The sequence below is a fragment of the Gossypium hirsutum genome, chromosome A06 (genome assembly GCF_007990345.1).
Source record: "Gossypium hirsutum isolate 1008001.06 chromosome A06, Gossypium_hirsutum_v2.1, whole genome shotgun sequence".
Lineage (NCBI taxonomy): Eukaryota > Viridiplantae > Streptophyta > Magnoliopsida > Malvales > Malvaceae > Gossypium > Gossypium hirsutum.
In genome coordinates this window covers 52,732,469-52,741,112 of record NC_053429.1, presented here as the reverse complement: position 1 = coordinate 52,741,112, position 8,644 = coordinate 52,732,469, and the positions used below count along the sequence as shown (strand labels likewise).

Below are 8,644 nucleotides of genomic sequence, written 5' to 3'. Positions count from 1 at the left end.
AATTTTTGGTTTAGCCAATAAGTACAGTTTATTCTTTAAAGTCACCCCTATTCTGCTGTCTGACAGTTTTGACCCTTCTTCACTAAATATTAATTATCTCTTCATACAAGATTCGAATGATGTTATTGTTTATTTCTATTTAAAATAGACTCATTTAGGATTCTATAAATATAAATTTAAGCCCATAATTATTTGTATTCAATTTTTTATGATTTTTAAAATTCAGAATAGGGGAACCTGAATTCATTCTGACCTTGTCTCACAAAATTCATTATATCTCATGATTTACAAATCTATTTCTTACACCGTTTCTTCTATGAGAAACTAGACTTAATAATATTTAATTTCATGTTTTTTTAATCTTCTAATTAGATTTCTACAATTTATGGTGATTTTTCAAATTTAGTCTACTGTTGCTGTCCAAAATTATTTTAGTGCAAGCTGTTTATTGACATTTTTCCCCTAAGCTTTTAATAAATAACAATTTCTTCCCTACTTAATTAGCCTCTCAATTGAGATGATTTTTTTTCAATTAGCACTTTATTCTATCTCTTTAAACTACTTTAAAACCTTTGGAAATCGTAATTTCAGCACTAGACTTTAGTTCCAAACATTTTCACAATTAGGTCCTAAAATCAATTTCCATCAATTTTACTTGATAAAATTATCATATATCAAAATTTAAACTTCAATTCTATGTTTATTCATCATATGTTTCTAGCACTCATCCATAACAACTTTAAAAATTAACCTTGAAATCAAAAACTAATAAAATAGTAAGTTGGACCTGCTTGTAAAAATCCAAAAACATAGAAATTTGAAGGAGAAAGCAAGAATTAAACTTACATGAAGCTAGAGTATGAAAACCAACTTGAACTCTCTTCCATGGCTATTTTTCAGCTGGTGAAAATGAAGAGAATTCTAGATATTCCCATTTGGTCACATTTTTATTTAGTTAATTTTGGCAATTTTCTAATTTTGCCCTTAATTCACCCATTTCCTGATTTTTCTCAGCTATTGCCGCCCAAAATATCTCCTATGGGCCTATTTGCACTTTAGTTCCTTCCTCATTTGACAATTGAGCTATTTAATCCTTTTAGTAACTTTTACACCATTTTCAATTTAGTCCTTTTATTTAATTAACCACCCAAACGTTAAAATTTTCTGACGAAATTTTAATACTACCTTATTGATACTTCATAAATATTTATAAAAATATTTATAGCTCAATTTATAAAATCGAGATCTCGATACCTGTTTTCCTCAATTTCTTGACTTAATAAATCTTTATAACACACAAATTGCTAATTTAAAAATCTCTCAAAAATCACATTTGGCTCATAATTATTAAATAAATAAATTTACAAGCTTATTTGTCGAATTTAGTGGTCTCTAACCACTATTCCCCACATCATTGAAAGTCGGCTATTACAGCCGTGTGGCTCGATACTTAGGGAATTTTTAGCCCTGTTTCCACACGGCCAAGGACACGTCCGTGTGTCCAGGCTGTGTGGGCCACTGTACCTACACAAAAACACTAAAAATAGCTAAAATAAACTAGTTAGTGATGTTAGTGTTCGGGTTGCCTCTCGAGAAGTGCTTATTTAGAGTCTAAGCTCGACTTACCTCTCATTCACATGATTACAGTGGATTGAGGAGTTGAAACTCCTCACTTCTGCTATCAATTTTACCAAAATAAGGTCTGAGTCGAGTATTATTTACCTTAAAAGTTCCGAATTGAGAATGATTTACCTCGACTGTACCGTATAAAAGAAAATTCAAAACCGTGAAAGGAGTCACTCCGTTTGTATTAAGCTCTGAAGTAGCAATTTGGAGGTCCTTTTTATCTAACAATACTTTATCCCCAACTTTAATTTGCTTTGTTTCATCCCTACGCTCATTGTGGTATCGCTTTGATGTTTCGTGTGCTTTTGGTTTCTCTTTGACATGTGTTTGTCATTCATCTAGTTCATCGATCTGAAGCGTTCATTCTTCATGAGTCACTCCATTTTTGTGGCATGAAGTAGAATGAGGCTCCATCACGTTCTTCCTAGGGGACTCCTGCAAAGAAGTTTGAGAGTTAACCAAATCATCTTGATTGCTAAATATTTTAGCAGAATCATGAGCTTGGAGAGTAATCGTGTCATCCCCTACACGAAATATTAATTCACCTCTGCCAACATCTATGATAGTTCTAGCAGTTGCTAAAAAGGGCCTTCCTAAGATTAAAAGCACGTCACTATCCTCTTCCATGTCTAGAACAACAAAATCAATTGGGAATATAAATTTATCAATTTTAACCAACACGTCTTCAATAATACCTCTAGGAAATCTAATTGTTTTATCTTCTAATTGAATGCTCATCCTAGTTTGTTTGGGTTTCCCAAGACCTAGTTGTTTAAACATTTTATAAGGCATGACATTAATACTTGCCCCTAAATCAGCCAAAGCATTGTTAACATTTAAACTACCAATTAAACAAGGAATCATAAAACTCTCTGGATCTTTCAACTTTTTGGGTAGCTTATTCTGTAGATGGCTGAGCAACCTGCGTTCAACTCTATATGCGATGCCTCATCCAACTTTTGCTTATTTGCTAAGAGCTCCTTTAAAAATTTAACTGCATTTGGCATCTGTGAAAGAGCTTCAATAAATTGTAAGTTAGTATGTAATTTCTTTAATAATTTAAAGAATTTACCAAATTGTTCATCCGTGTGGTCTCTCCTTGTCGAACTGGGGTATGGCACATGAGGTTTATATTCTCTACTTACCAGTTTTTGCTCACTATGGTCCACTTCACCCTTACCTTTACTTACCACAAGTCCTTGCCTCAGTTCTGGTTTAGGTTCAACTAACCCTTCTTCATCTCAAATAGTAATCGCAGTAAGCTGTTCCCTCGGGTTAGTTTCAGTATTACTCGGCAAGCTACCTTGTGGTCGTTCGGAAATCAACTTAGCAAGCTATCCTATTTGAGTTTTGAGCCCTTGAATCGATGCTTACTGATTTTCAGAGCTGTCTCGGTGTTTTGGAAACATGTTTTGGATACCGCGATGAATTTCGTTAGCATCTCCTTAAGGTTTGGCTTCTTTTCCTGTTGATACGGTGGTTGTTGAAAACCTGGAGGGTGTTGTGATCTTTGATTTCCTTGACCTCTCCAAGAGAAATTGGAATGGTTCCTCCAACCTTCATTATAAGTGTTACTATACGGGTTATTTTGAGGTCTAGAATTATTGTTACCCGTATAATGGATTTGTTCCTCCTCGGTGCTAGGTTTGAAGGATGGATAATCTGTGTTGTGTACTCCTCCTCCAATTGAATCACACCTCATCACTGGATGTACCTGAGTAGAACCATACAAACCGTCAATCTTTTTATTTAAAAGTTCCACCTGATTAGATAGCATGGTAACCGGGTCGAGGTTGAAACACCAGCAGCTTTCGTCGGCTTCATTCTCATAACTTGCCACTGATAGTTATTCAGTGACATCTCTTCCATAAATTCGTAAGCCTCTTCAAGTGTTTTATTGTTTAACATTCCACCGGCGGCTGCTTCGATAAGTTGCCTTGTTGAAGGGTTCACATTGTTGTAAAAAGTTTGAACCTGCAACCATACAGGTAACCTATGGTGAGGGCACCTTCTCAATAGGTCCTTGTATCTCTTCCATGCATCATAAAGAGTTTCTAAATCCATCTACACAAAAGAAGAGATATCATTCCTTAATTTAGCCATTTTAGCTGGCGGAAAATATTTAAGTAAAAATTTTTCGGTCATTTGTTCCCAAGTAGTGATTGACCCTCATGGTAATGAGTTTAACCACTGTTTAGCTTTGTTCCTCAATGAGAATGGGAACAACTGAAGTCGAATGACATCGTCAGAAACGCCATTGATCTTAAAAGTGTAGCAGGATTTCAGAAAATTTACTAAATGAGTGTTTGGACCTGTAACACCCTAAACCCGACTTAGACGTTACGACCGAATCTGGCGTGTCACATTGAAGCGTTATTAGAGAAGTCATGTTTTATCTAAAATCTTTCTTAGTGTTTAAAGAATATTTTCGTTTTAAATTAAAGTGAATGGAAGTTGCGCACCAGGTAGGATTCAATAAAATAAGAGGTGAGTCAATTAAACTGCTTAAGTACCTAGCTCTTCCATGATCCAATCCTAGACATGTACACATCCATTGCCACACTTTAAGCTTATTACTTGTCCACGAACAACAAATTAATTTTAAGTCTATTTAAAATATTTATTTCCCTTGAAAACATTTACGTTGCGGAAGCTTTGCTCGGTTATCGTGATATTTTGAAAATAAGTAACTTTTATAAAACACACCCTAGGGCTATCCAATTTTAAGGAATCAATTTAAGTGATGTGAATCTCAAGTTGAAAACGATTTAAGTAATTTAAAAACCCAAAATAAAAATAATAGAGCGGCCTTATTACAACTTTAACCAAAATAGAAATAATCAAAAATAAATGCGAAATTTAAAAAGAAGCTAATTGAAACTTATTAAAAAACCAGAGATTTAATCTTCGTGGACACTTTGAATCTCGCCCAGCTCCAAGTCCACCAATTAGGGCTTACCTGCAAGGATGGAAGAGAAAGGGGGTGAGTTTGGAAAACTCAGTGTGTATGGAAAACCCATCCAAAGCCCAAGTCAGCTCAAGCCCATTGGGCCTAAGCCCTATTCTGATAACTGCGGGTACTGGGACGAAGCCCTTTTCAGAATACAGTAAACTGGGCCTTAGCCCCTTTTTAGTTAACAGTATAGCCCATAGGCCCATTCTTGAACAAAACAGACATATTCGTGTATGCAAGCCTAACCCAACCTATAACCAACTGCTACACTCCACCCGTACTAGCCCTACACTCCATGTGGGGAATAGCTCAACCCACCCAGCCGTACACTCCACAGTTGCAGCATTGCTGCTTAGATATCAGTAAGTTGAGGCAAAGCCTTCAGTACGTGGTCAAGCCACTTTCAGTACTTCATCCATCAATAACCCAGTCCCATGCATCAGATAATAATAACATGGCATTCAGTAAATAGTAACAGTCAAACATGCATTCAGGTCAACCTTATCAGATAATAATAACATGGCATGCAGTAAATAGTAACATTCAAACATGCATTCAGGTCAACCTTAACCCTAGGGGTATATTAGTAATTTTGCTCCTAGGGGTAAATCTGTAAATTTTCCACCTATAAAGGTATTTTAGTAATTATCAGTTTTAAGGGTTCTCACGAATGTTACTGTCCTTACTAGCCCATTTGACATCGCAATAATTTATTTGTCTCAATTTCACAATTTTAGCCATTGGGCCCTAAAACCCCTAATGGGCCTTACAGTGTCCATTAGCCATTTAAGCCCATTTTAACCCAAGTTTTATGACCAGTTTACCGGTTTAAGCAGTTTCAATTCTACAGTCTAACAGAACATACTTATTGCCTATTTTTTTATATTATATATTATTATTATTTTTTATTTATTAACCCTTATGGGCCCGTGAGCCCATTGGGCCCAGTTTTAGCCTATCGAGGCCCAATAACTGAAGTGCACGAAATTTCACACACGACTAACTTACCACTTTGTGATTTCAGATCTAATGATTTCTAAACATCTTGTGAGCACTCGCACACTCACAAGCCCACGAAAGGCCAGAATTTCAGCATTTCGTCCTTTGCCGAATTGAACTATGAGGGGGTGTTCGATACATACCTGTTTCGTGATGACTGCTACTGAGATCCCTTACGATGTCCTACAATTTATTACCACAATTCTTAGATTGCAACCCACAGCAACCAATCCCAATATTCACCTACCCATATTCGAACCATGCCCTTAAAGCCTTTAGAATCTTACCTTTTTACCGAAAACCGATGACTAGGTCCAAGTCTAGTTGCTCCAAAGATCCAAGCCTTCGATCAAACCTCTAGAAGACAGTAATCACCAAAATAAATCGTCAGTTAAAGACCCTTAAAGCCCTATGCCCAAATCGACAGCCTCCCTAGATTTTAGGGACTTCAGTTTTTCTAAATTGTAAAATAAGACTCGATCTGAGGTGATGAGCACTTACCACTTATTCTTCTTTGATTTTTACATAGATCTGATACAGATCTATCCTCTAAACGATAGTAGAACTTGAATCTAGGAGATCTGAAGTTTCGGCCATAAGTCCCTAAATCTATGGTATTTTCGGCTTTTTAAGTGACGAAGAAGATGACGATTTGAGGCTATAACTTTGAAGTAATGTTGCCGACAGATACTAAGGGTTTAGAGAAGATGAAAGTTGATCAAAAAGAACAAATACAACTTAAGGATTTTGGCTTGGAGAAATCAGCACAAGAAGTAAGTTTTCGGGATTTCGGCTTTTATGGCAATCGGTTATGGAGGTTTTGTGGAGGATGGGATCGACAGAGGAGGTGATTAAGGTGATCAGAAGGTCTCGGCTAGAAGAAAAAGCAAAAAAATGAAGAACGAAAATGGAGGGAAAAGAGAGGAAGAAGAAATTGGCACCAAGGAGAAGGAATTTGCGTTTTCGACTTTTGTGAGAACTCAGAAAGGATGAATGACAGTGAAAGCTTTCAGGTGGCTAACCTTAATTCTCCAAGACAGAAAAAGAAAATAACCTAACTCTAATATCAACTAAAACAATCGGCCCAACCTCCCTACGGCGCTTGCCGAAATTCACTTAAGTGATCACATGCCCGGCACATGCCTAAAATTAAAAAGTAACAATATGCCTACCTTGCAACTTGAACCCTGGACTTTTAATTCCTTCCCAGACGCCCTTTTTTTAGGAACTTAGTGGCACCACCTTGCAACTTTACCAAGGCCTTATTTGTGTCCTATTTTACCACCTCAACTTTAAAAGCCCATTTCGCCAGAACCCTCTCTCCCAAAATTAAAATTTAGGAATTGCCTCGAATTAAATTTACTCTTGGGCCTTTTTTTCCCACACCATAAACCCTCCGTAAGGTATTTAATTACTAAACTAAACATACGAAATAATAATAACATCCAAATTATTCGGGCCATTTTCCACCCGAACCCAGACTCAAGGCCCAATACTTCTAGGCCCAAAAATCGGGGCGTTACAACTCTACTCCCCTTAAAGAAATTTCATCCTCGAAATTTCCAAACTATCAACTAACCGTATTACTCAAGTCAAACCACTATGCTTCTGCTGCGCACTCTAATTAAAAATAATTCTTAGTACGACGCAGAACGTCTAATTACCGAAGTAAAGAAACATCTATCAAGTACGCACACAACTCGTAACACGCACTTAAATAAAATAAGCTTGGCAATCTTGAGCTCGATGCTCCTTGGACCCACATCTAAAGCATGCTCCAGTCTTTCTATGGCATTCACCCGAATGATGCCCGTTGTAGTTGTTGCAGGTTGGAAAGTTTGGTTGGCTCTTAACATGTTTCACAGAACGAGGCTCAGTCTTCTGAGAACTAGAATCCTTCCTCTTCTTACACTCCAAGCACCCTACTTTAAGCGTTTCCATAATTTCCTTAACCTTGGTCTCCAATACTTCTTCTACCACTTTCCTTACTAACTCGGCCAGTGCCTCAGTCCCAAGCTCCGAGTTACCGCTACCCGAAGTTTGCAGACTTCGCTTACCCTCAGAATCCATATCAACACTCTACATTATCGGCATGCATAACAATAACTACCAAGATCTCGATTCAAAAATTTCAGTATTTATACAGATGTCCTATGGATAAAGAGTATTTCAAAGTTCTTGTTTTTGCAGTATCGTATCCTAGCTACAGTCTCAGTCTTCTAAAGTTTTCAGTTTTCCCTACTATCTCAGTTTCTACAGTTTCAGTATTACCCTAACTACAGAATTATAGTAGGGTCTCAGTACTATTTATAGTAGTATAACAATATTTCAGTACAGTACAGAATAAAAATACTTACAGACTTGGTGCCGGGGATTCAGTGTGCCACTTCTTCAGTTATCAAATTTCAGAAACCCAAAAAAGCTTAAACCATTTTAAGATTGAACCTTAAAACATGTATACCTTGTAAAATATCTTTGAAAAGAATTTTTCAAAACCGTTTCCAAAATACCCTTCTTGGGCCTAAGTTTAGCAAAGTTTTTTGAAAAACTTTTTAGACCCTGATCCACAGCCGAGTTGTTGTAACCTGGCTCTGATACCACTAAACGTAACACCCCAAACCCGGCCTAGACGTTACGACCGAATCTAGCGTGTCACATTGAAGCGTTATTAGAGAAGTCATGTTTTATTTAAAATCTTTCTTAGTGTTTAAAGAATATTTTCGTTTTAAATTAAAGTGAATGGAAGCTGTACACCAGATAGGATTCAAGAAAAGAGGAGGCGAGTCAATTAGACTGCTTAAATACCTAGCTCTTCCATGATCCAATCCTAGACATGCACACATCTATTGCCACACTTTAAGCTTATTACTTGTCCACGAACAACAAATTAAGTTTAAGTCTATTTAAAATATTTATTTCCCTTGAAAACATTTACGTTGCGGAAGCTTTGCTCGGTTATCGTGATATTTTGAAAATAAGTACCTTTTATAAAATGCGCCCTAGGGCTATCCAATTTTAAGGAATCAATTTAAGTGATGTGAATCTCAAGTTGAAAACGATTTAAGT

The 8,644-nt window shown here is 36.6% G+C and overlaps 1 non-coding gene across 1 annotated transcript; it reads left to right on the top strand.

The window, feature by feature from the left end:
- The first annotated feature begins 3,616 nt into the window (after positions 1-3,616).
- LOC121231387 (small nucleolar RNA R71) lies at positions 3,617-3,723 on the top strand. Its single transcript, XR_005929445.1, has one exon. It is a non-coding gene; the product is annotated as a small nucleolar RNA R71 (small nucleolar RNA).
- The last annotated feature ends 4,921 nt before the right edge of the window (positions 3,724-8,644 follow it).